The following is a 25,382-nucleotide window of genomic DNA, read 5'->3' as shown; positions in this document are numbered from 1 at the left end:
GTCAGCAAAGAGCTGTCAGCAAAGTGCCCCAAGGCCATGGGACAAGGCTGTCCCACCCCATCAGGACCAGCATAAAAGCCGGCCCAGAGCCTCTCTCCCTCACACACATCTCCTCACGCCTTCTCCTGTGGACAACCAGGTGAGACTCAAGCCCCAAACCTACTGCACCCCCTGAACCCCCTGAACCCCCTCTTCCAGTATGCTCAGCCCCAGCCTCAGCAGCCCTCATGCCTTGCCATAGCTCTTCAACAACCTCCACATTCCATTGCCATCCTGCCTCACCACCCCTTGCAACGCTGCTCCCCCGCCCTGTCTCACTCTTTTTCTCTTCCAGGACCCTCCACACCACACCCATGGCCTGCAACAACCTCTGCCGACCCTGCGGACCCACCCCGCTGGCCAACAGCTGCAACGAGCCCTGTGCCGTGCAATGCCAGGATTCCCGCGTCATCATCAACCCTTCCCCTGTGCTGGTCACCCTGCCAGGACCCATCATGACCTCCTTCCCCCAGAACACCGCCGTCGGATCCACCTCCTCCGCCGCTCTGGGCGCTGAGCTCAGTGCCCAAGGACAGCCCATCTCTGGTGGCTTTGGTGGCTTTGGCTATGGCCTGGCAGGCCTGGGCTGCTATGGCACAAGGGGCTATGGCTCCATCTGCTAAGTGCCCTCAGCACCACCTCTGACACCACCACCTCTGGCCCCTGGCAACACCTCCTGCAACCAAAGCACCTCGGCTGATGGCACCAGCCAGCACATCAGACCAGCTCTTCTCAATTTCTTCATCTTCCCTCATCCTTCTTTTGCCTCAATAAACTTCTACTGCATCAAAGCATTACATACACGCCTCCTCTCCTTTTTGAATTCTGCCTCACATGCACGCCCAAAACAGTGCCAGAAATAAAATGGAACTGGGGTAGATGGAAAATGGCACAACACATTTGTAAGGAAATATGTCCCTACACGAACAACCAAGATTGGTACGGGAAAATTGGTTGAGGGGGGACCTTCCAAAACAGGAGCCAAAGCCGTCACTTTCTACACCAAAGGCTTTGACACATCAATCCTCTCCAGTTCATCAAGGATTCTGGTTAAGTCTCTTCATGCCAGCACACACTTGATAAAGTCTCTTCCCAGCAGGAATCTCAAGACTTTCCAGCTAAGAGGAGAAACCATATCGCACCCACTTAGGCACAAACTCTGGAGTCCAAGTGCTTCAACGTCCCTGCTCAAGCAGAGTCAACTGGAGCTGGATTTCCAGCACCATGGACAGTGCAGATTTCCATCACACCCAGCACAGACACTCCACCACCTCTTCCCCTCTGTGACCACACACACTTTGAATCATTCTTTCCTTCTTTGCCCAAGGAATTCCTTCTCTTTTCCCTATTGCCCTTGTGCTACTGTCCTGGGGCACTGCCGAGAACAGCCAGGCTCCCTCACCTCTTACCCTACCAGCATGAATTTGCACTCACTGATAACACTCCTATCCATGCTCGTCTCCTGAGATTCCCGGCATTCTCACCCTCTCCTATATGGAAGATCCTCCAGCCCCTTGAGAAACTTTCTGGCCCTGAACGGGAAGTGTTTCAATGACTCGATGGACTTCTTCCAAGAATTTTCCAAATCCTCTCTTGAACACTGCTGACACCTTTTGAAGTGAGGCTTGATTGAGACCTCGTGCTCCCTTTGCTCTCCAACAGCACCACAGGGTCCTGCACTGAAAAGCTACTACCCAGCCTCTCAGACACTAGCATGACCAGGAGCCCGCTGCCATTCCTGCCCAAATGCAGAACTTCACATTTTCCCCTCCTGAACTTCAGGAGATGCCTTTAACCCTCATTCAACAGCTCCCTCTCACTGATGGCACAAGCAAGTGGTGCCTCAGCCACTCCATCAAATGCCAACTTGCTGAGGGAACAACATTCCTATACGCAGATCTTTCTTGGGGAGGTTGGACAGGGTTGGACTCGTGGATAAAACTCTTGACCTACTTCCCTTGAGACTTGACTCCATCTGGACTTTCGGCCACTGATTAACAACCTCTGAGACCAGCCATTCAGCCACTCTCAGGCCACTCACTGCTTTCTCAGCAAACTCAGACATTCTGGGAGCATGGAATGGGAAGGAGCCTCAGAGGCTTCACAAAAGGCTGGAGTTCAATAGCAGCCACAGCTCTCTACTCATGCCCATGCTGAGTCTCTGCAACAGAGCAGACACACAGCTCAAACACCATTTCCTCATGGGAAATCCGCCAGCCACAAGGGGCTTCACCCCTTGGCAATTGACACAACTCAACACCCCAAAGCCCAGGCTCTCTTCTACCCTGCTGCCACTCCACTTTGGCCCCTGCTGCCTTGCACAGAAGTCACCGGATTCAGTTCACATGCAAAACACCTTGGACATACAGTCCACATGTTAACCAAGCAATGTCAAGGCCACCAACCTTAAAATATTTCATCTGTTATACACCCAAATGCGAAATATCAAGTCCAACCCTTCCCCACAGCATGGCCAAGGCCCCCACTAGTCCAGTTTCCAAATGACACAGCTCGATGACATCGCAACCCATCCTGGCATGCTGACTGCACATTGTCCTGGGCACTCATTGCCAGAGATTGAAAACATTGTCCTGCAGGAATTTTCCCTAATTCCAAACCCAGCCTCCCCTGGGACAATTTGACTCCATTCCCTCTTCTCCTATGGCTGGGAAAAAGGGGCACAAGACTGAGGTTAAAGGATTTCCATTCTGTGACTCCAGATGGCAACAAGGACAAACCTTCTTCTGAAAATCAAACATGCCCAGTTCCTTCACCTGCTCCTCATTTGTCTTCTTCTCTTCTCCTTCACCACTTTTCCTTCCCTTGTGTAAGAGCCCAGCTCTAGAACCCCACAGTGGGAGCTTCCGGGGTCCAGGCAAGATGAGAGCTATGGATGAATCAAAACAACACTTGCGGGAGGTTGGCAGGCCTCCCTAAATCACAGGGATCGCATTCCCTTCTCCAATAATAAAAGAAAGGCATAGAGACAGGCCTGCCAACCAAGGAAGATGGGGCCAAGAAGGGGAGGGCCAAGAAATGAAGCCAAGATGGGGAGGGAGACAACATGATGAAAGGTCCAGAAATATCCAGACCACCCTAACAGAACTGGGAAGGAATGAGGCCCATCTTCACAAGATAGCCACAAACCACAGGACACCAGTGTTGTGGAGTGACTTCACGGATGAGGCCTCACTATGCAAAGCTTTGGTCATGTTGTCAGCTCACCCTGAAAAACAATATCATCACCAAACTTTGGGCTTTATTACTCACATTTAAAAGCTGCCGCCAATGTCACATTGACACAGACTCAAAACCAGGACATGGCGCTGCAGAAATGTGGGAAGGAAAACATTCCCCACCTCATCACTCACCAGGCTGGGTCAGCAAAGAGCTGTCAGCAAAGTGCCCCAAGGCCATGGGACAAGGCTGTCCCACCCCATCAGGACCAGCATAAAAGCCGGCCCAGAGCCTCTCTCCCTCACACACATCTCCTCACGCCTTCTCCTGTGGACAACCAGGTGAGACTCAAGCCCCAAACCTACTGCACCCCCTGAACCCCCTGAACCCCCTCTTCCAGTATGCTCAGCCCCAGCCTCAGCAGCCCTCATGCCTTGCCATAGCTCTTCAACAACCTCCACATTCCATTGCCATCCTGCCTCACCACCCCTTGCAACGCTGCTCCCCCGCCCTGTCTCACTCTTTTTCTCTTCCAGGACCCTCCACACCACACCCATGGCCTGCAACAACCTCTGCCGACCCTGCGGACCCACCCCGCTGGCCAACAGCTGCAACGAGCCCTGTGCCGTGCAATGCCAGGATTCCCGCGTCATCATCAACCCTTCCCCTGTGCTGGTCACCCTGCCAGGACCCATCATGACCTCCTTCCCCCAGAACACCGCCGTCGGATCCACCTCCTCCGCCGCTCTGGGCGCTGAGCTCAGTGCCCAGGGACAGCCCATCTCTGGTGGCTTTGGTGGCTTTGGCTATGGCCTGGCAGGCCTGGGCTGCTATGGCACAAGGGGCTATGGCTCCATCTGCTAAGTGCCCTCAGCACCACCTCTGACACCACCACCTCTGGCCCCTGGCAACACCTCCTGCAACCAAAGCACCTCGGCTGATGGCACCAGCCAGCACATCAGACCAGCTCTTCTCAATTTCTTCATCTTCCCTCATCCTTCTTTTGCCTCAATAAACTTCTACTGCATCAAAGCATTACATACACGCCTCCTCTCCTTTTTGAATTCTGCCTCACATGCACGCCCAAAACAGTGCCAGAAATAAAATGGAACTGGGGTAGATGGAAAATGGCACAACACATTTGTAAGGAAATATGTCCCTACACGAACAACCAAGATTGGTACGGGAAAATTGGTTGAGGGGGGACCTTCCAAAACAGGAGCCAAAGCCGTCACTTTCTACACCAAAGGCTTTGACACATCAATCCTCTCCAGTTCATCAAGGATTCTGGTTAAGTCTCTTCATGCCAGCACACACTTGATAAAGTCTCTTCCCAGCAGGAATCTCAAGCCTTTCCAGCTAAGAGGAGAAACCATATCGCACCCACTTAGGCACAAACTCTGGAGTCCAAGTGCTTCAACGTCCCTGCTCAAGCAGAGTCAACTGGAGCTGGATTTCCAGCACCATGGACAGTGCAGATTTCCATCACACCCAGCACAGACACTCCACCACCTCTTCCCCTCTGTGACCACACACACTTTGAATCATTCTTTCCTTCTTTGCCCAAGGAATTCCTTCTCTTTTCCCTATTGCCCTTGTGCTACTGTCCTGGGGCACTGCCGAGAACAGCCAGGCTCCCTCACCTCTTACCCTACCAGCATGAATTTGCACTCACTGATAACACTCCTATCCATGCTCGTCTCCTGAGATTCCCGGCATTCTCACCCTCTCCTATATGGAAGATCCTCCAGCCCCTTGAGAAACTTTCTGGCCCTGAACGGGAAGTGTTTCAATGACTCCATGGACTTCTTCCAAGAATTTTCCAAATCCTCTCTTGAACACTGCTGACACCTTTTGAAGTGAGGCTTGATTGAGACCTCGTGCTCCCTTTGCTCTCCAACAGCACCACAGGGTCCTGCACTGAAAAGCTACTACCCAGCCTCTCAGACACTAGCATGACCAGGAGCCCGCTGCCATTCCTGCCCAAATGCAGAACTTCACATTTTCCCCTCCTGAACTTCAGGAGATGCCTTTAACCCTCATTCAACAGCTCCCTCTCACTGATGGCACAAGCAAGTGGTGCCTCAGCCACTCCATCAAATGCCAACTTGCTGAGGGAACAACATTCCTATACGCAGATCTTTCTTGGGGAGGTTGGACAGGGTTGGACTCGTGGATAAAACTCTTGACCTACTTCCCGTGAGACTTGACTCCATCTGGACTTTCGGCCACTGATTAACAACCTCTGAGACCAGCCATTCAGCCACTCTCAGGCCACTCACTGCTTTCTCAGCAAACTCAGACATTCTGGGAGCATGGAATGGGAAGGAGCCTCAGAGGCTTCACAAAAGGCTGGAGTTCAATAGCAGCCACAGCTCTCTACTCATGCCCATGCTGAGTCTCTGCAACAGAGCAGACACACAGCTCAAACACCATTTCCTCATGGGAAATCCGCCAGCCACAAGGGGCTTCACCCCTTGGCAATTGACACAACTCAACACCCCAAAGCCCAGGCTCTCTTCTACCCTGCTGCCACTCCACTTTGGCCCCTGCTGCCTTGCACAGAAGTCACCGGATTCAGTTCACATGCAAAACACCTTGGACATACAGTCCACATGTTAACCAAGCAATGTCAAGGCCACCAACCTTAAAATATTTCATCTGTTATACACCCAAATGCGAAATATCAAGTCCAACCCTTCCCCACAGCATGGCCAAGGCCCCCACTAGTCCAGTTTCCAAATGACACAGCTCGATGACATCGCAACCCATCCTGGCATGCTGACTGCACATTGTCCTGGGCACTCATTGCCAGAGATTGAAAACATTGTCCTGCAGGAATTTTCCCTAATTCCAAACCCAGCCTCCCCTGGGACAATTTGACTCCATTCCCTCTTCTCCTATGGCTGGGAAAAAGGGGCACAAGACTGAGGTTAAAGGATTTCCATTCAGTGACTCCAGATGGCAACAAGGACAAACCTTCTTCTGAAAATCAAACATGCCCAGTTCCTTCACCTGCTCCTCATTTGTCTTCTTCTCTTCTCCTTCACCACTTTTCCTTCCCTTGTGTAAGAGCCCAGCTCTAGAACCCCACAGTGGGAGCTTCCGGGGTCCAGGCAAGATGAGAGCTATGGATGAATCAAAACAACACTTGCGGGAGGTTGGCAGGCCTCCCTAAATCACAGGGATCGCATTCCCTTCTCCAATAATAAAAGAAAGGCATAGAGACAGGCCTGCCAACCAAGGAAGATGGGGCCAAGAAGGGGAGGGCCAAGAAATGAAGCCAAGATGGGGAGGGAGACAACATGATGAAAGGTCCAGAAATATCCAGACCACCCTAACAGAACTGGGAAGGAATGAGGCCCATCTTCACAAGATAGCCACAAACCACAGGACACCAGTGTTGTGGAGTGACTTCACGGATGAGGCCTCACTATGCAAAGCTTTGGTCATGTTGTCAGCTCACCCTGAAAAACAATATCATCACCAAACTTTGGGCTTTATTACTCACATTTAAAAGCTGCCGCCAATGTCACATTGACACAGACTCAAAACCAGGACATGGCGCTGCAGAAATGTGGGAAGGAAAACATTCCCCACCTCATCACTCACCAGGCTGGGTCAGCAAAGAGCTGTCAGCAAAGTGCCCCAAGGCCATGGGACAAGGCTGTCCCACCCCATCAGGACCAGCATAAAAGCCGGCCCAGAGCCTCTCTCCCTCACACACATCTCCTCACGCCTTCTCCTGTGGACAACCAGGTGAGACTCAAGCCCCAAACCTACTGCACCCCCTGAACCCCCTGAACCCCCTCTTCCAGCATGCTCAGCCCCAGCCTCAGCAGCCCTCATGCCTTGCCATAGCTCTTCAACAACCTCCACATTCCATTGCCATCCTGCCTCACCACCCCTTGCAACGCTGCTCCCCCGCCCTGTCTCACTCTTTTTCTCTTCCAGGACCCTCCACACCACACCCATGGCCTGCAACAACCTCTGCCGACCCTGCGGACCCACCCCGCTGGCCAACAGCTGCAACGAGCCCTGTGCCGTGCAATGCCAGGATTCCCGCGTCATCATCAACCCTTCCCCTGTGCTGGTCACCCTGCCAGGACCCATCATGACCTCCTTCCCCCAGAACACCGCCGTCGGATCCACCTCCTCCGCCGCTCTGGGCGCTGAGCTCAGTGCCCAGGGACAGCCCATCTCTGGTGGCTTTGGTGGCTTTGGCTATGGCCTGGCAGGCCTGGGCTGCTATGGCACAAGGGGCTATGGCTCCATCTGCTAAGTGCCCTCAGCACCACCTCTGACACCACCACCTCTGGCCCCTGGCAACACCTCCTGCAACCAAAGCACCTCGGCTGATGGCACCAGCCTGCACATCAGACCAGCTCTTCTCAATTTCTTCATCTTCCCTCATCCTTCTTTTGCCTCAATAAACTTCTACTGCATCAAAGCATTACACACCTCCTCTCCTTTTTGAATTCTGGCTCACATGCATGCCCAAAACAGTGCCAGAAATAAAATGGAATTGGGGTAGATGGAAAATGGCACAACACATTTGTAAGGAAATATATCCCTACCAGGAACAACCAAGATTAGTACGGGAAAATTTGTTGAGGGGGGACCTTCCAAAACAGGAGACAAAGCCATCACTTTCTACACCAAAGGCTTTGATACATCAATCCTCTCCAGTTCATCAAGGATTCTGGTTGACTCTCTTCATGCCAGCACACACTTGATAAAGTCTCTTCCCAGCAGGAATCTCAAGCCTTTCCAACTAAGAGGAGAAACCATATCGTATCCACTTAGGCACAAACTCTGGAGTCCAAGTGCTTCAACTTCCCTGCTCAAGCAGAGTCAACTGGAGCTGGATTTCCAGCACCATGGACAGTGCAGATTTTGATCACACCCAGTACAGACACTCCACCACCTCTTCCCCTCTGTGAACACACACACTTTGAATCATTCTTTCCTTCTTTGCCCAAGGAATTCCTTCTCTTTTCCCTACTGCCCTTGTGCTACTGTCCTGGGGCACTGTGGAGAACAGCCAGGCTCCCTCACTTCTTTCCCTACCAGCATGAACTCGCACTCACTGATAACACTCCTATCCATGCTTGTCTCCTGAGATTCCTGGCATTCTCCCCCTCTCCTATATGGAAGATCCTCCAGTCCCTTGAGAAACTTTCTGGCCCTGAACGGGAAGTGTTTCAATGACTCGATGGACTTCTTCCAAGAATTTTCCAAATCCTCTCTTGAACACTGCTGACACCTTTTGAAGTGAGGCTTGATTGAGACCTTGTGCTCCCTTTGTTCTCCACCAGCACCACAGGATCCTGCTCTGAAAAGCTACTACCCAGCCTCTCAGACCCCAGCATGACCTGGAGCCCACTGCCATGCCTGCCCAGATGCAGAACGTCACATTTCCCTTCCTGAGCTTCTGGACATGCCTTTAACCCTCATTCAACAGCTCCCCCTCACTGCTGGCACAATCAAGTGGTGCCTCAGTTTCTCCATCAAATGCCAACTTGCTGAGGGAACAACCTTCCTATACCCAGATCTTTCTTGGGGAGGTTGGACAGGGTTGGACTCGTGGATACAACTCTTGACCTACTTCCCTTGAGACTTTACTCCATCTGGACCTTGGGACATTGGTTAACAATCTCTGAGCCCGGCCCCTCAAACTGAACCTCCCCATTTCCTTCGCCTGCCCTTCCTGTATCTTGCTCTCCTTATGTTTTACCACATTCTCTTTCCATGTGTCACAGCCCAGCTCTCTGAACCCTCAGTGGGAACTTCCTAGGCCCAGGTAAGATGAGTGTTATGGATAATCCAACAGCCTCCCAAAATCTCAGAAATCACTTTCTGGTCACCCACATGAGAAGCCAGGCGTACGGACAGGCTTGGAGAGATGGAGGCAAGGAGACAAAGAAGTGAATGAAAGAGTCCAGCAGCTTACAGATAATCAGACAAAGCCCAGACCAACCTGTCTGAACTCTGAGAGTTTGGGGCACCACTTCCCAACACACCCACTAACCCAAAACCATGAGTTCCACAGGCTGACCTCACAAATGACACCCCAGCTCTCCAAAGGATAAGTCATCTCTTCAGTCCCCTTTGACAGGTACCATCAACACCAGGTTTTGCTTTCAAATACTCACACTATAAAGGAGGAATGACCACAATGGAATGGGCAGCTCCTCATGCACAGCACAGCCGCAAAGGACACACCAGCCGTACACGGCTGCGGTGGCATGGGGCTCCACTTCACAGCAAACCCACAAACTAAACCACACAACTGCCATATAATGACCTCACAGATGACACTCATATTTTTCTTTGGATTTTGTTCCATATTTTGGTTTCTATGACACACAACTTCCATGCCAATGCTTTCAAATAAAAAATCTAACTTGAAAGCTGCCGCCAAGATCAGATGGGCATGGTCTCAAGAGCAAGACATGACATGGCAGAGTCGTGGGAGGGAAGCAACAGACCACATCATGACTCATCATGCTGGGCCAGGCAACAGCGACAGCCCACAAAATGTCACAGGGTCTCGGGCCAACGCTGTCCCGCCCCTGAAGGATCAGCATAAAAGAAAGCCCAGAGCCTCTCACACTCACATCCTTCTCTTGAACCCTTCTGCTCCTGTGCCGACAACCAGGTGAGCCTCAAGACCCTGACCCTCCTGCCCCTACACCCTTGGCCCCTCTCTTCCAGCATGCTCAGCCCCGGCCTCAGCAGCCCTCACGCCTCCCCACAGCCCCACTACAGCCTCCACACTCCCTCACTCTCCATGACAACCCCTCACAGCCCCATGCCCATGCCCTGTCTCATTCCCACTCTCTTCCAGGCACTCTTCACATCACACCCATGGCCTGCAACAACATCTGCCGACCCTGCGGACCCACCCCGCTGGCCAACAGCTGCAATGAGCCCTGTGCCGTGCAATGCCAGGATTCCCGCGTCATCATCAACCCTTCCCCTGTGCTGGTCACCCTGCCAGGTCCCATCATGACCTCCTTCCCCCAGAGCACCGCCGTCGGATCCACCTCCTCCGCCGCTCTGGGCGCTGAGCTCAGTGCCCAGGGACAGCCCATCTCTGGCGTCTTTGGCTACGGCCTGGCAGGCCTGGGCTGCTATGGCACAAGGGGCTATGGCTCCATCTGCTAAGGGCCCGCAGCACCACCCCTGACACCACCAGCTCTGGCCTCTGACAACACCTCCTGCAAACAAAGCACCTCGGCTGGTGGCAACAGCCTGCACATCAGGCCAGCTCTTCTCAATTTCTTCATCTTCCCTCATCCTTCTTTTGCCTCAATAAACTTCTACTGCATCAAAGCATTACACGCCTCCTCTCCTTTTTGAATTCTGCCTCACATGCATGCCCAACACAGTGCCAGAAATAAAATGGAATTGGGGTAGATGGAAAATGGCACAACACATTTGTAAGGAAATATATCCCTACCAGGAACAACCAAGATTAGTACGGGAAAATTGGTTGAGGGGGGACCTTCCAAAACAGGAGACAAAGCCATCACTTTCTACACCAAAGGCTTTGACACATCAATCCTCTCCAGTTCATCAAGGATTCTGGTTAAGTCTCTTCATGCCAGCGCACGCTTGATAAAGTCTCTTCCCAGCAGGAATCTCAAGCCTTTCCAGCTAAGAGGAGAAACCATATCGCATCCACTTAGGCACAAACTCTGGAGTACAAGTGCTTCAACTTCCCTGCTCAAAGCAGAGGCAGTACGACCTGGCTTTCCAGCACCATGGACAGTGCAGATTTCCATCACACCCAGCACAGACACTCCACCACCTCTTCCCCTCTGTGACCACACACACTTTGAATCATTCTTTCCTTCTTTGCCCAAGGAATTCCTTCTCTTTTCCCTATTGCCCTTGTGCTACTGTCCTGGGGCACTGTGGAGAACAGCCAGGCTCCCTCACCTCTTACCCTACCAGCATGAATTTGCACTCACTGATAACACTCCTATCCATGCTTGTCTCCTGAGATTCCCGGCATTCTCACCCTCTCCTATATGGAAGATCCTCCAGCCCCTTCAGAAACTTTCTGGCCCTGAACGGGAAGTGTTTCAATGACTCGATGGACTTCTTCCAAGAATTTTCCAAATCCTTTCTTGAACACTGCTGACACCTTTTGAAGTGAGGCTTGATTGAGACCTCGTGCTCCCTTTGCTCTCCAACAGCACCACAGGGTCCTGCTCTGAAAAGCTCCTACCCAGCCTCTCAGACACTAGCATGACCAGGAGCCCACTGCCATTCCTGCCCAAATGCAGAACTTCACATTTTCCCCTCCTGAACTTCAGGAGATGCCTTTAACCCTCATTCAACAGCTCCCTCTCACTGATGGCACAAGCAAGTGGTGCCTCAGCCACTCCATCAAATGCCAACTTGCTGAGGGAACAACATTCCTATACGCAGATCTTTCTTGGGGAGGTTGGACAGGGTTGGACTCGTGGATAAAACTCTTGACCTACTTCCCTTGAGACTTGACTCCATCTGGACTTTCGGCCACTGATTAACAACCTCTGAGACCAGCCATTCAGCCACTCTCAGGCCACTCACTGCTTTCTCAGCAAACTCAGACATTCTGGGAGCATGGAATGGGAAGGAGCCTCAGAGGCTTCACAAAAGGCTGGAGTTCAATAGCAGCCACAGCTCTCTACTCATGCCCATGCTGAGTCTCTGCAACAGAGCAGACACACAGCTCAAACACCATTTCCTCATGGGAAATCCGCCAGCCACAAGGGGCTTCACCCCTTGGCAATTGACACAACTCAACACCCCAAAGCCCAGGCTCTCTTCTACCCTGCTGCCACTCCACTTTGGCCCCTGCTGCCTTGCACAGAAGTCACCGGATTCAGTTCACATGCAAAACACCTTGGACATACAGTCCACATGTTAACCAAGCAATGTCAAGGCCACCAACCTTAAAATATTTCATCTGTTATACACCCAAATGCGAAATATCAAGTCCAACCCTTCCCCACAGCATGGCCAAGGCCCCCACTAGTCCAGTTTCCAAATGACACAGCTCGATGACATCGCAACCCATCCTGGCATGCTGACTGCACATTGTCCTGGGCACTCATTGCCAGAGATTGAAAACATTGTCCTGCAGGAATTTTCCCTAATTCCAAACCCAGCCTCCCCTGGGACAATTTGACTCCATTCCCTCTTCTCCTATGGCTGGGAAAAAGGGGCACAAGACTGAGGTTAAAGGATTTCCATTCTGTGACTCCAGATGGCAACAAGGACAAACCTTCTTCTGAAAATCAAACATGCCCAGTTCCTTCACCTGCTCCTCATTTGTCTTCTTCTCTTCTCCTTCACCACTTTTCCTTCCCTTGTGTAAGAGCCCAGCTCTAGAACCCCACAGTGGGAGCTTCCGGGGTCCAGGCAAGATGAGAGCTATGGATGAATCAAAACAACACTTGCGGGAGGTTGGCAGGCCTCCCTAAATCACAGGGATCGCATTCCCTTCTCCAATAATAAAAGAAAGGCATAGAGACAGGCCTGCCAACCAAGGAAGATGGGGCCAAGAAGGGGAGGGCCAAGAAATGAAGCCAAGATGGGGAGGGAGACAACATGATGAAAGGTCCAGAAATATCCAGACCACCCTAACAGAACTGGGAAGGAATGAGGCCCATCTTCACAAGATAGCCACAAACCACAGGACACCAGTGTTGTGGAGTGACTTCACGGATGAGGCCTCACTATGCAAAGCTTTGGTCATGTTGTCAGCTCACCCTGAAAAACAATATCATCACCAAACTTTGGGCTTTATTACTCACATTTAAAAGCTGCCGCCAATGTCACATTGACACAGACTCAAAACCAGGACATGGCGCTGCAGAAATGTGGGAAGGAAAACATTCCCCACCTCATCACTCACCAGGCTGGGTCAGCAAAGAGCTGTCAGCAAAGTGCCCCAAGGCCATGGGACAAGGCTGTCCCACCCCATCAGGACCAGCATAAAAGCCGGCCCAGAGCCTCTCTCCCTCACACACATCTCCTCACGCCTTCTCCTGTGGACAACCAGGTGAGACTCAAGCCCCAAACCTACTGCACCCCCTGAACCCCCTGAACCCCCTCTTCCAGTATGCTCAGCCCCAGCCTCAGCAGCCCTCATGCCTTGCCATAGCTCTTCAACAACCTCCACATTCCATTGCCATCCTGCCTCACCACCCCTTGCAACGCTGCTCCCCCGCCCTGTCTCACTCTTTTTCTCTTCCAGGACCCTCCACACCACACCCATGGCCTGCAACAACCTCTGCCGACCCTGCGGACCCACCCCGCTGGCCAACAGCTGCAACGAGCCCTGTGCCGTGCAATGCCAGGATTCCCGCGTCATCATCAACCCTTCCCCTGTGCTGGTCACCCTGCCAGGACCCATCATGACCTCCTTCCCCCAGAACACCGCCGTCGGATCCACCTCCTCCGCCGCTCTGGGCGCTGAGCTCAGTGCCCAGGGACAGCCCATCTCTGGTGGCTTTGGTGGCTTTGGCTATGGCCTGGCAGGCCTGGGCTGCTATGGCACAAGGGGCTATGGCTCCATCTGCTAAGTGCCCTCAGCACCACCTCTGACACCACCACCTCTGGCCCCTGGCAACACCTCCTGCAACCAAAGCACCTCGGCTGATGGCACCAGCCAGCACATCAGACCAGCTCTTCTCAATTTCTTCATCTTCCCTCATCCTTCTTTTGCCTCAATAAACTTCTACTGCATCAAAGCATTACATACACGCCTCCTCTCCTTTTTGAATTCTGCCTCACATGCACGCCCAAAACAGTGCCAGAAATAAAATGGAACTGGGGTAGATGGAAAATGGCACAACACATTTGTAAGGAAATATGTCCCTACACGAACAACCAAGATTGGTACGGGAAAATTGGTTGAGGGGGGACCTTCCAAAACAGGAGCCAAAGCCGTCACTTTCTACACCAAAGGCTTTGACACATCAATCCTCTCCAGTTCATCAAGGATTCTGGTTAAGTCTCTTCATGCCAGCACACACTTGATAAAGTCTCTTCCCAGCAGGAATCTCAAGCCTTTCCAGCTAAGAGGAGAAACCATATCGCACCCACTTAGGCACAAACTCTGGAGTCCAAGTGCTTCAACGTCCCTGCTCAAGCAGAGTCAACTGGAGCTGGATTTCCAGCACCATGGACAGTGCAGATTTCCATCACACCCAGCACAGACACTCCACCACCTCTTCCCCTCTGTGACCACACACACTTTGAATCATTCTTTCCTTCTTTGCCCAAGGAATTCCTTCTCTTTTCCCTATTGCCCTTGTGCTACTGTCCTGGGGCACTGCCGAGAACAGCCAGGCTCCCTCACCTCTTACCCTACCAGCATGAATTTGCACTCACTGATAACACTCCTATCCATGCTCGTCTCCTGAGATTCCCGGCATTCTCACCCTCTCCTATATGGAAGATCCTCCAGCCCCTTGAGAAACTTTCTGGCCCTGAACGGGAAGTGTTTCAATGACTCGATGGACTTCTTCCAAGAATTTTCCAAATCCTCTCTTGAACACTGCTGACACCTTTTGAAGTGAGGCTTGATTGAGACCTCGTGCTCCCTTTGCTCTCCAACAGCACCACAGGGTCCTGCACTGAAAAGCTACTACCCAGCCTCTCAGACACTAGCATGACCAGGAGCCCGCTGCCATTCCTGCCCAAATGCAGAACTTCACATTTTCCCCTCCTGAACTTCAGGAGATGCCTTTAACCCTCATTCAACAGCTCCCTCTCACTGATGGCACAAGCAAGTGGTGCCTCAGCCACTCCATCAAATGCCAACTTGCTGAGGGAACAACATTCCTATACGCAGATCTTTCTTGGGGAGGTTGGACAGGGTTGGACTCGTGGATAAAACTCTTGACCTACTTCCCGTGAGACTTGACTCCATCTGGACTTTCGGCCACTGATTAACAACCTCTGAGACCAGCCATTCAGCCACTCTCAGGCCACTCACTGCTTTCTCAGCAAACTCAGACATTCTGGGAGCATGGAATGGGAAGGAGCCTCAGAGGCTTCACAAAAGGCTGGAGTTCAATAGCAGCCACAGCTCTCTACTCATGCCCATGCTGAGTCTCTGCAACAGAGCAGACACACAGCTCAAACACCATTTCCTCATGGGAAATCCGCCAGCCACAAGGGGCTTCACCCCTTGGCAATTGACACAACTCAACACCCCAAAGCCCAGGCTCTCTTCTACCCTGCTGCCACTCCACTTTGGCCCCTGCTGCCTTGCACAGAAGTCACCGGATTCAGTTCACATGCAAAACACCTTGGACATACAGTCCACATGTTAACCAAGCAATGTCAAGGCCACCAACCTTAAAATATTTCATCTGTTATACACCCAAATGCGAAATATCAAGTCCAACCCTTCCCCACAGCATGGCCAAGGCCCCCACTAGTCCAGTTTCCAAATGACACAGCTCGATGACATCGCAACCCATCCTGGCATGCTGACTGCACATTGTCCTGGGCACTCATTGCCAGAGATTGAAAACATTGTCCTGCAGGAATTTTCCCTAATTCCAAACCCAGCCTCCCCTGGGACAATTTGACTCCATTCCCTCTTCTCCTATGGCTGGGAAAAAGGGGCACAAGACTGAGGTTAAAGGATTTCCATTCAGTGACTCCAGATGGCAACAAGGACAAACCTTCTTCTGAAAATCAAACATGCCCAGTTCCTTCACCTGCTCCTCATTTGTCTTCTTCTCTTCTCCTTCACCACTTTTCCTTCCCTTGTGTAAGAGCCCAGCTCTAGAACCCCACAGTGGGAGCTTCCGGGGTCCAGGCAAGATGAGAGCTATGGATGAATCAAAACAACACTTGCGGGAGGTTGGCAGGCCTCCCTAAATCACAGGGATCGCATTCCCTTCTCCAATAATAAAAGAAAGGCATAGAGACAGGCCTGCCAACCAAGGAAGATGGGGCCAAGAAGGGGAGGGCCAAGAAATGAAGCCAAGATGGGGAGGGAGACAACATGATGAAAGGTCCAGAAATATCCAGACCACCCTAACAGAACTGGGAAGGAATGAGGCCCATCTTCACAAGATAGCCACAAACCACAGGACACCAGTGTTGTGGAGTGACTTCACGGATGAGGCCTCACTATGCAAAGCTTTGGTCATGTTGTCAGCTCACCCTGAAAAACAATATCATCACCAAACTTTGGGCTTTATTACTCACATTTAAAAGCTGCCGCCAATGTCACATTGACACAGACTCAAAACCAGGACATGGCGCTGCAGAAATGTGGGAAGGAAAACATTCCCCACCTCATCACTCACCAGGCTGGGTCAGCAAAGAGCTGTCAGCAAAGTGCCCCAAGGCCATGGGACAAGGCTGTCCCACCCCATCAGGACCAGCATAAAAGCCGGCCCAGAGCCTCTCTCCCTCACACACATCTCCTCACGCCTTCTCCTGTGGACAACCAGGTGAGACTCAAGCCCCAAACCTACTGCACCCCCTGAACCCCCTGAACCCCCTCTTCCAGCATGCTCAGCCCCAGCCTCAGCAGCCCTCATGCCTTGCCATAGCTCTTCAACAACCTCCACATTCCATTGCCATCCTGCCTCACCACCCCTTGCAACGCTGCTCCCCCGCCCTGTCTCACTCTTTTTCTCTTCCAGGACCCTCCACACCACACCCATGGCCTGCAACAACCTCTGCCGACCCTGCGGACCCACCCCGCTGGCCAACAGCTGCAACGAGCCCTGTGCCGTGCAATGCCAGGATTCCCGCGTCATCATCAACCCTTCCCCTGTGCTGGTCACCCTGCCAGGACCCATCATGACCTCCTTCCCCCAGAACACCGCCGTCGGATCCACCTCCTCCGCCGCTCTGGGCGCTGAGCTCAGTGCCCAGGGACAGCCCATCTCTGGTGGCTTTGGTGGCTTTGGCTATGGCCTGGCAGGCCTGGGCTGCTATGGCACAAGGGGCTATGGCTCCATCTGCTAAGTGCCCTCAGCACCACGTCTGACACCACCACCTCTGGCCCCTGGCAACACCTCCTGCAACCAAAGCACCTCGGCTGATGGCACCAGCCTGCACATCAGACCAGCTCTTCTCAATTTCTTCATCTTCCCTCATCCTTCTTTTGCCTCAATAAACTTCTACTGCATCAAAGCATTACACACCTCCTCTCCTTTTTGAATTCTGGCTCACATGCATGCCCAAAACAGTGCCAGAAATAAAATGGAATTGGGGTAGATGGAAAATGGCACAACACATTTGTAAGGAAATATATCCCTACCAGGAACAACCAAGATTAGTACGGGAAAATTTGTTGAGGGGGGACCTTCCAAAACAGGAGACAAAGCCATCACTTTCTACACCAAAGGCTTTGATACATCAATCCTCTCCAGTTCATCAAGGATTCTGGTTGACTCTCTTCATGCCAGCACACACTTGATAAAGTCTCTTCCCAGCAGGAATCTCAAGCCTTTCCAACTAAGAGGAGAAACCATATCGTATCCACTTAGGCACAAACTCTGGAGTCCAAGTGCTTCAACTTCCCTGCTCAAGCAGAGTCAACTGGAGCTGGATTTCCAGCACCATGGACAGTGCAGATTTTGATCACACCCAGCACAGACACTCCACCACCTCTTCCCCTCTGTGAACACACACACTTTGAATCATTCTTTCCTTCTTTGCCCAAGGAATTCCTTCTCTTTTCCCTACTGCCCTTGTGCTACTGTCCTGGGGCACTGTGGAGAACAGCCAGGCTCCCTCACTTCTTTCCCTACCAGCATGAACTCGCACTCACTGATAACACTCCTATCCATGCTTGTCTCCTGAGATTCCTGGCATTCTCCCCCTCTCCTATATGGAAGATCCTCCAGTCCCTTGAGAAACTTTCTGGCCCTGAACGGGAAGTGTTTCAATGACTCGATGGACTTCTTCCAAGAATTTTCCAAATCCTCTCTTGAACACTGCTGACACCTTTTGAAGTGAGGCTTGATTGAGACCTTGTGCTCCCTTTGTTCTCCACCAGCACCACAGGATCCTGCTCTGAAAAGCTACTACCCAGCCTCTCAGACCCCAGCATGACCTGGAGCCCACTGCCATGCCTGCCCAGATGCAGAACGTCACATTTCCCTTCCTGAGCTTCTGGACATGCCTTTAACCCTCATTCAACAGCTCCCCCTCACTGCTGGCACAATCAAGTGGTGCCTCAGTTTCTCCATCAAATGCCAACTTGCTGAGGGAACAACCTTCCTATACCCAGATCTTTCTTGGGGAGGTTGGACAGGGTTGGACTCGTGGATACAACTCTTGACCTACTTCCCTTGAGACTTTACTCCATCTGGACCTTGGGACATTGGTTAACAATCTTTGAGCCCGGCCCCTCAAACTGAACCTCCCCATTTCCTTCGCCTGCCCTTCCTGTATCTTGCTCTCCTTATGTTTTACCACATTCTCTTTCCATGTGTCACAGCCCAGCTCTCTGAACCCTCAGTGGGAACTTCCTAGGCCCAGGTAAGATGAGTGTTATGGATAATCCAACAGCCTCCCAAAATCTCAGAAATCACTTTCTGGTCACCCACATGAGAAGCCAGGCGTACGGACAGGCTTGGAGAGATGGAGGCAAGGAGACAAAGAAGTGAATGAAAGAGTCCAGCAGCTTACAGATAATCAGACAAAGCCCAGACCAACCTGTCTGAACTCTGAGAGTTTGGGGCACCACTTCCCAACACACCCACTAACCCAAAACCATGAGTTCCACAGGCTGACCTCACAAATGACACCCCAGCTCTCCAAAGGATAAGTCATCTCTTCAGTCCCCTTTGACAGGTACCATCAACACCAGGTTTTGCTTTCAAATACTCACACTATAAAGGAGGAATGACCACAATGGAATGGGCAGCTCCTCATGCACAGCACAGCCGCAAAGGACACACCAGCCGTACACGGCTGCGGTGGCATGGGGCTCCACTTCACAGCAAACCCACAAACTAAACCACACAACTGCCATATAATGACCTCACAGATGACACTCATATTTTTCTTTGGATTTTGTTCCATATTTTGGTTTCTATGACACACAACTTCCATGCCAATGCTTTCAAATAAAAAATCTAACTTGAAAGCTGCCGCCAAGATCAGATGGGCATGGTCTCAAGAGCAAGACATGACATGGCAGAGTCGTGGGAGGGAAGCAACAGACCACATCATGACTCATCATGCTGGGCCAGGCAACAGCGACAGCCCACAAAATGTCACAGGGTCTCGGGCCAACGCTGTCCCGCCCCTGAAGGATCAGCATAAAAGAAAGCCCAGAGCCTCTCACACTCACATCCTTCTCTTGAACCCTTCTGCTCCTGTGCCGACAACCAGGTGAGCCTCAAGACCCTGACCCTCCTGCCCCTACACCCTTGGCCCCTCTCTTCCAGCATGCTCAGCCCCGGCCTCAGCAGCCCTCACGCCTCCCCACAGCCCCACTACAGCCTCCACACTCCCTCACTCTCCATGACAACCCCTCACAGCCCCATGCCCATGCCCTGTCTCATTCCCACTCTCTTCCAGGCACTCTTCACATCACACCCATGGCCTGCAACAACATCTGCCGACCCTGCGGACCCACCCCGCTGGCCAACAGCTGCAATGAGCCCTGTGCCGTGCAATGCCAGGATTCCCGCGTCATCATCAACCCTTCCCCTGTGCTGGTCACCCTGCCAGGTCCCATCATGACCTCCTTCCCCCAGAGCACCGCCGTCGGATCCACCTCCTCCGCCGCTCTGGGCGCTGAGCTCAGTGCCCAGGGACAGCCCATCTCTGGCGTCTTTGGCTACGGCCTGGCAGGCCTGGGCTGCTATGGCACAAGGGGCTATGGCTCCATCTGCTAAGGGCCCGCAGCACCACCCCTGACACCACCAGCTCTGGCCTCTGACAACACCTCCTGCAAACAAAGCACCTCGGCTGGTGGCAACAGCCTGCACATCAGGCCAGCTCTTCTCAATTTCTTCATCTTCCCTCATCCTTCTTTTGCCTCAATAAACTTCTACTGCATCAAAGCATTACACGCCTCCTCTCCTTTTTGAATTCTGCCTCACATGCATGCCCAACACAGTGCCAGAAATAAAATGGAATTGGGGTAGATGGAAAATGGCACAACACATTTGTAAGGAAATATATCCCTACCAGGAACAACCAAGATTAGTACGGGAAAATTGGTTGAGGGGGGACCTTCCAAAACAGGAGACAAAGCCATCACTTTCTACACCAAAGGCTTTGACACATCAATCCTCTCCAGTTCATCAAGGATTCTGGTTAAGTCTCTTCATGCCAGCGCACGCTTGATAAAGTCTCTTCCCAGCAGGAATCTCAAGCCTTTCCAGCTAAGAGGAGAAACCATATCGCATCCACTTAGGCACAAACTCTGGAGTACAAGTGCTTCAACTTCCCTGCTCAAAGCAGAGGCAGTACGACCTGGCTTTCCAGCACCATGGACAGTGCAGATTTCCATCACACCCAGCACAGACACTCCACCACCTCTTCCCCTCTGTGACCACACACACTTTGAATCATTCTTTCCTTCTTTGCCCAAGGAATTCCTTCTCTTTTCCCTATTGCCCTTGTGCTACTGTCCTGGGGCACTGTGGAGAACAGCCAGGCTCCCTCACCTCTTACCCTACCAGCATGAATTTGCACTCACTGATAACACTCCTATCCATGCTTGTCTCCTGAGATTCCCGGCATTCTCACCCTCTCCTATATGGAAGATCCTCCAGCCCCTTCAGAAACTTTCTGGCCCTGAACGGGAAGTGTTTCAATGACTCGATGGACTTCTTCCAAGAATTTTCCAAATCCTTTCTTGAACACTGCTGACACCTTTTGAAGTGAGGCTTGATTGAGACCTCGTGCTCCCTTTGCTCTCCAACAGCACCACAGGGTCCTGCTCTGAAAAGCTCCTACCCAGCCTCTCAGACACTAGCATGACCAGGAGCCCACTGCCATTCCTGCCCAAATGCAGAACTTCACATTTTCCCCTCCTGAACTTCAGGAGATGCCTTTAACCCTCATTCAACAGCTCCCTCTCACTGATGGCACAACCAAGTGGTGCCTCAGACACTCCATCAAATGCCAACTTGCTGAGGGAACAACCTTCCTATACCCAGATCATTCTTGAAGAGGTTGGATAGGGTTGGACTCGTGGATACAACTCTTGACCTACTTCCCTTGAGACTTTACTCCATCTGCACTTTCGGCCACTGATTAACAACCTCTGAGCCCAGCCCTTCAGCCACTCTCAGGCCACTCACTGCTTTCTCAGCAAACTCAGACATTCTGGGAGCATGGAATGGGAAGGAGCCTCAGAGGCTTCACAAAAGGCTGGGGTTCAATAGCAGCCACAGCTCTCTCCTCATGCCCAGGCTGAGTCTCTGCAACAGAGCAGACACACAGCTCAAACACCATCTCCTCATGGGAAATCCGCCACCCACAAGGGGCTTCTCCCCTTGGCAATTGACACAACTCAACACCCCAAAGCCCAGGCTCTCTTCTACCCTGCTGCCACTCCACTTTGGCCCCTGCTGCCTTGCACAGAAGTCACCGGATTCAGTTCACATGCAAAACACCTTGGACAAATAGCCCAGATGTTAACCAAGCAATGTCAAGGCCACCAACCTTAAAACATTTCATCTGTTATACACCCAAATGCAAAATATCAAGTCCAACCCTTCCCCACAGCATGGCCAAGGCCCCCACTAGGCCAGTTCCCAAATAACACAGCTCGATGACATCGCAACCCATCCTGGCATGCTGACTGCACATTGTCCTGGGCACTCATTGCCAGAGATTGAAAACATTGTCCTGCAGGAATTTTCCCTAATTCCAAACTCAACTTCCCTTGGGGCAACATGACTCCATTCCCTCTTCTCCTATGGCTGGGCAAAAGGGACACAAGACTGAGGTTAAAGGATTTCCATTCAGTGACTCCAGATGGCAACAAGGACAAACCTTCTTCTGAAAATCAAACATGCCCAGTTCCTTCACCTGCTCCTCATTTGTCTTCTTCTCTTATCCTTCACCACTTTCCCTTCCCTTGTGTAAGAGCCCAGCTCTAGAACCCCACAGTGGGAGCTTCCGGGGTCCTGGCAAGATGACAGCTATGGATGAATCAAAACAACACTTGCGGGAGTTTGCCAGGCCTCCCTAAATCACAGGGGTCGCATTCCCTTGTGCAATAATAAAAGAAAGGCATAGAGACAGGCCTGCCAACCAAGGAAGATGGGGCCAAGAAGGGGAGGGCCAAGAAATGAAGCCAAGATGGGGAGGGAGACAACATGATGAAAGGTCCAGAAATATCCAGACCATCCTAACAGAACTGGGAAGGAATGAGGCCCATCTTCACAAGATAGCCACAAACCACAGGACACCAGTGTTGTGGAGTGACTTCACGGATGAGGCCTCACTATGCAAAGCTTTGGTCATGTTGTCAGCCCTCCCTTAAAAACAACATCATGACCAAACTTTGCACTTTATTACGTGCATTTAAAAGCTGCCCCAATGTTACATTGACACAGACTCAAAAACAGGACATGGCGCTGCAGAAATGTGGGAAGGAAAACATTCCCCACCTCATCACTCACCACGCTGGGTCAGCAAAGAGCTGTCAGCAAAGTGCCCCAAGGCCATGGGACAAGGCTGTCCCACCCCATCAGGACCAGCATAAAAGTCGGCCCAGAGCCTCTCTCCCTCACACACATCTCCTCACGCCTTCTCCTGTGCACAACCAGGTGAGTCTCAAGCCCCAAACCTACTGCTCCCCGTGAACCCCCTGAACCCCCTCTTCCAGCATGCTCAGCCCCAGCCTCAGCAGCCCTCATGCCTTGACATAGCCCTTCAACAACCTCCACATTCCATTGCCATCCTGCCTCACCACCCCTTGCAACCCTACTCCCCCGCCCTGTCTCACTCTTTTTCTCTTCCAGGACCCTCCACACCACACCCATGGCCTGCAACAACCTCTGCCGACCCTGCGGACCCACCCCGCTGGCCAACAGCTGCAACGAGCCCTGTGCCGTGCAATGCCAGGATTCCCGCGTCATCATCAACCCTTCCCCTGTGCTGGTCACCCTGCCAGGACCCATCATGACCTCCTACCCCCAGAGCACCGCTGTTGGATCCACCTCCTCCGCTGCTCTGGGCGCTGAGCTCAGTGCCCAGGGACAGCCCATCTCTGGTGGCTTTGGCTATGGCCTGGCAGGCCTGGGCTGCTATGGCACAAGGGGCTATGGCTCCATCTGCTAAGTGCCCTCAGCACCACCTCTGACACCACCAGCTCTGGCCCCTGGCAACACCTCCTGCAACCAAAGCACCTCGGCTGATGGCACCAGCCAGCACATCAGACCAGCTCTTCTCAATTTCTTCATCTTCCCTCATCCTTCTTTTGCCTCAATAAACTTCTACTGCATCAAAGCATTACACGCCTCCTCTCCTTTTTGAATTCTGCCTCACATGCACGCCCAGCACAGTGCCAGAAATAAAATGGAACTGGGGTAGATGGAAAATGGCACAACATATTTGTAAGGAAATATATCCCTACCAGGAACAACCAAGATTAGTACGGGAAAATTGGTTGAGGGGGTACCTTCCAAAACAGGAGCCAAACCATCACTTTCTACACCAAAGGCTTTGACACATCAATCCTCTCCAGTTCATCAAGGATTCTGGTTAAATCTCTTCATGCCAGCGCACGCTTGATAAAGTCTCTTCCCAGCAGGAATCTCAAGCCTTTCCAGCTAAGAGGAGAAACCATAACGCATCCACTTAGGCACAAACTCTGGAGTCCAAGTGCTTCAACTTCCCTGCTCAAGCAGAGGCAGTAGGAGCTGGATTTCCAGCACCATGGACAGTGCAGATTTCGACCACACCCAGCACAGACACTCCACCACCTCTTCCCTTCTGTGACCACACACACTTTGAATCATTCTTTCCTTCTTTGCCCAAGGAATTCCTTCTCTTTTCCCTATTGCCCTTGTGCTACTGTCCTGGGGCACTGTGGAGAACAGCCAGGCTCCCTCACCTCTTACCCTACCAGCATGAATTTGCACTCACTGATAACACTCCTATCCATGCTTGTCTCCTGAGATTCCCGGCATTCTCACCCTCTCCTATATGGAAGATCCTCCAGCCCCTTGAGAAACTTTCTGGCCCTGAACGGGAATTGTTTCAATGACTCGATGGACTTCTTCCAAGAATTTTCCAAATCCTCTCTTGAACACTGCTGACACCTTTTGAAGTGAGGCTTGATTGAGACCTCGTGCTCCCTTTGCTCTCCAACAGCACTACAAGGGCCTGCTCTGAAAAGCTCCTACCCAGCCTCTCAGACCCCAGCATGACCTGGAGCCCACTGCCATGCCTGCCCAGATGCAGAACTTCACATTTCCCTTCCTGAGCTTCTGGAGATGCCTTTAACCCTCATTCAACAGCTCCCTCTCACTGCTGGCACAACCAAGTGGTGCCTCAGACGCTCCATCAAATGCCAACTTGCTGAGGGAACAACATTCCTATACCCAGATCTTTCTTGAGGAGGTTGGACAGGGTTGGACTCGTGGATACAACTCTTGACCTACTTCCCTTGAGACTTTACTCCATCTGGACCTTGGGACATTGGTTAACAATCTTTGAGCCCGGCCCCTCAAACTGAACCTCCCCATTTCCTTCGCCTGCCCTTCCTGTATCTTGCTCTCCTTATGTTTTACCACATTCTCTTTCCATGTGTCACAGCCCAGCTCTCTGAACCCTCAGTGGGAACTTCCTAGGCCCAGGTAAGATGAGTGTTATGGATAATCCAACAGCCTCCCAAAATCTCAGAAATCACTTTCTGGTCACCCACATGAGAAGCCAGGCGTACGGACAGGCTTGGAGAGATGGAGGCAAGGAGACAAAGAAGTGAATGAAAGAGTCCAGCAGCTTACAGATAATCAGACAAAGCCCAGACCAACCTGTCTGACCTCTGAGAGTTTGGGGCACCACTTCCCAACACACCCACTAACCCAAAACCATGAGTTCCACAGGCTGACCTCACAAATGACACCCCAGCTCTCCAAAGGATTAGTCATCTCTTCAGTCCCCTTTGACAAGTACCATCAACACCAGGTTTTGCTTTCAAATAC

At 51.9% G+C, this 25,382-nt stretch overlaps 1 protein-coding gene across 10 annotated transcripts in view; it reads right to left on the bottom strand.

Annotated features, from left to right (window-relative positions):
- Positions 1 to 25,382, bottom strand: part of LOC135286467 (feather beta keratin-like) — a 143,067-nt gene that overhangs the window by 57,692 nt on the left and 59,993 nt on the right. The window contains exon 1 of one of the 10 annotated variants that reach the window (XR_010350779.1): positions 23,855 to 24,001. The exons of the other annotated variants lie outside the window; for them this stretch is intronic. The gene's annotated coding sequence lies outside the window, so the exon portion shown is untranslated. Of the gene's footprint in view, positions 1 to 23,854; positions 24,002 to 25,382 lie in introns of those variants that run through there. 10 annotated transcript variants of the gene reach the window in all.

The sequence above is a fragment of the Passer domesticus genome, chromosome 1, assembly GCF_036417665.1.
Source record: "Passer domesticus isolate bPasDom1 chromosome 1, bPasDom1.hap1, whole genome shotgun sequence".
Taxonomy (NCBI): Eukaryota; Metazoa; Chordata; class Aves; order Passeriformes; family Passeridae; genus Passer; species Passer domesticus.
Note: the sequence above shows the minus strand (reverse complement) of the source record. Positions and strands in the feature narration are given on the sequence as shown.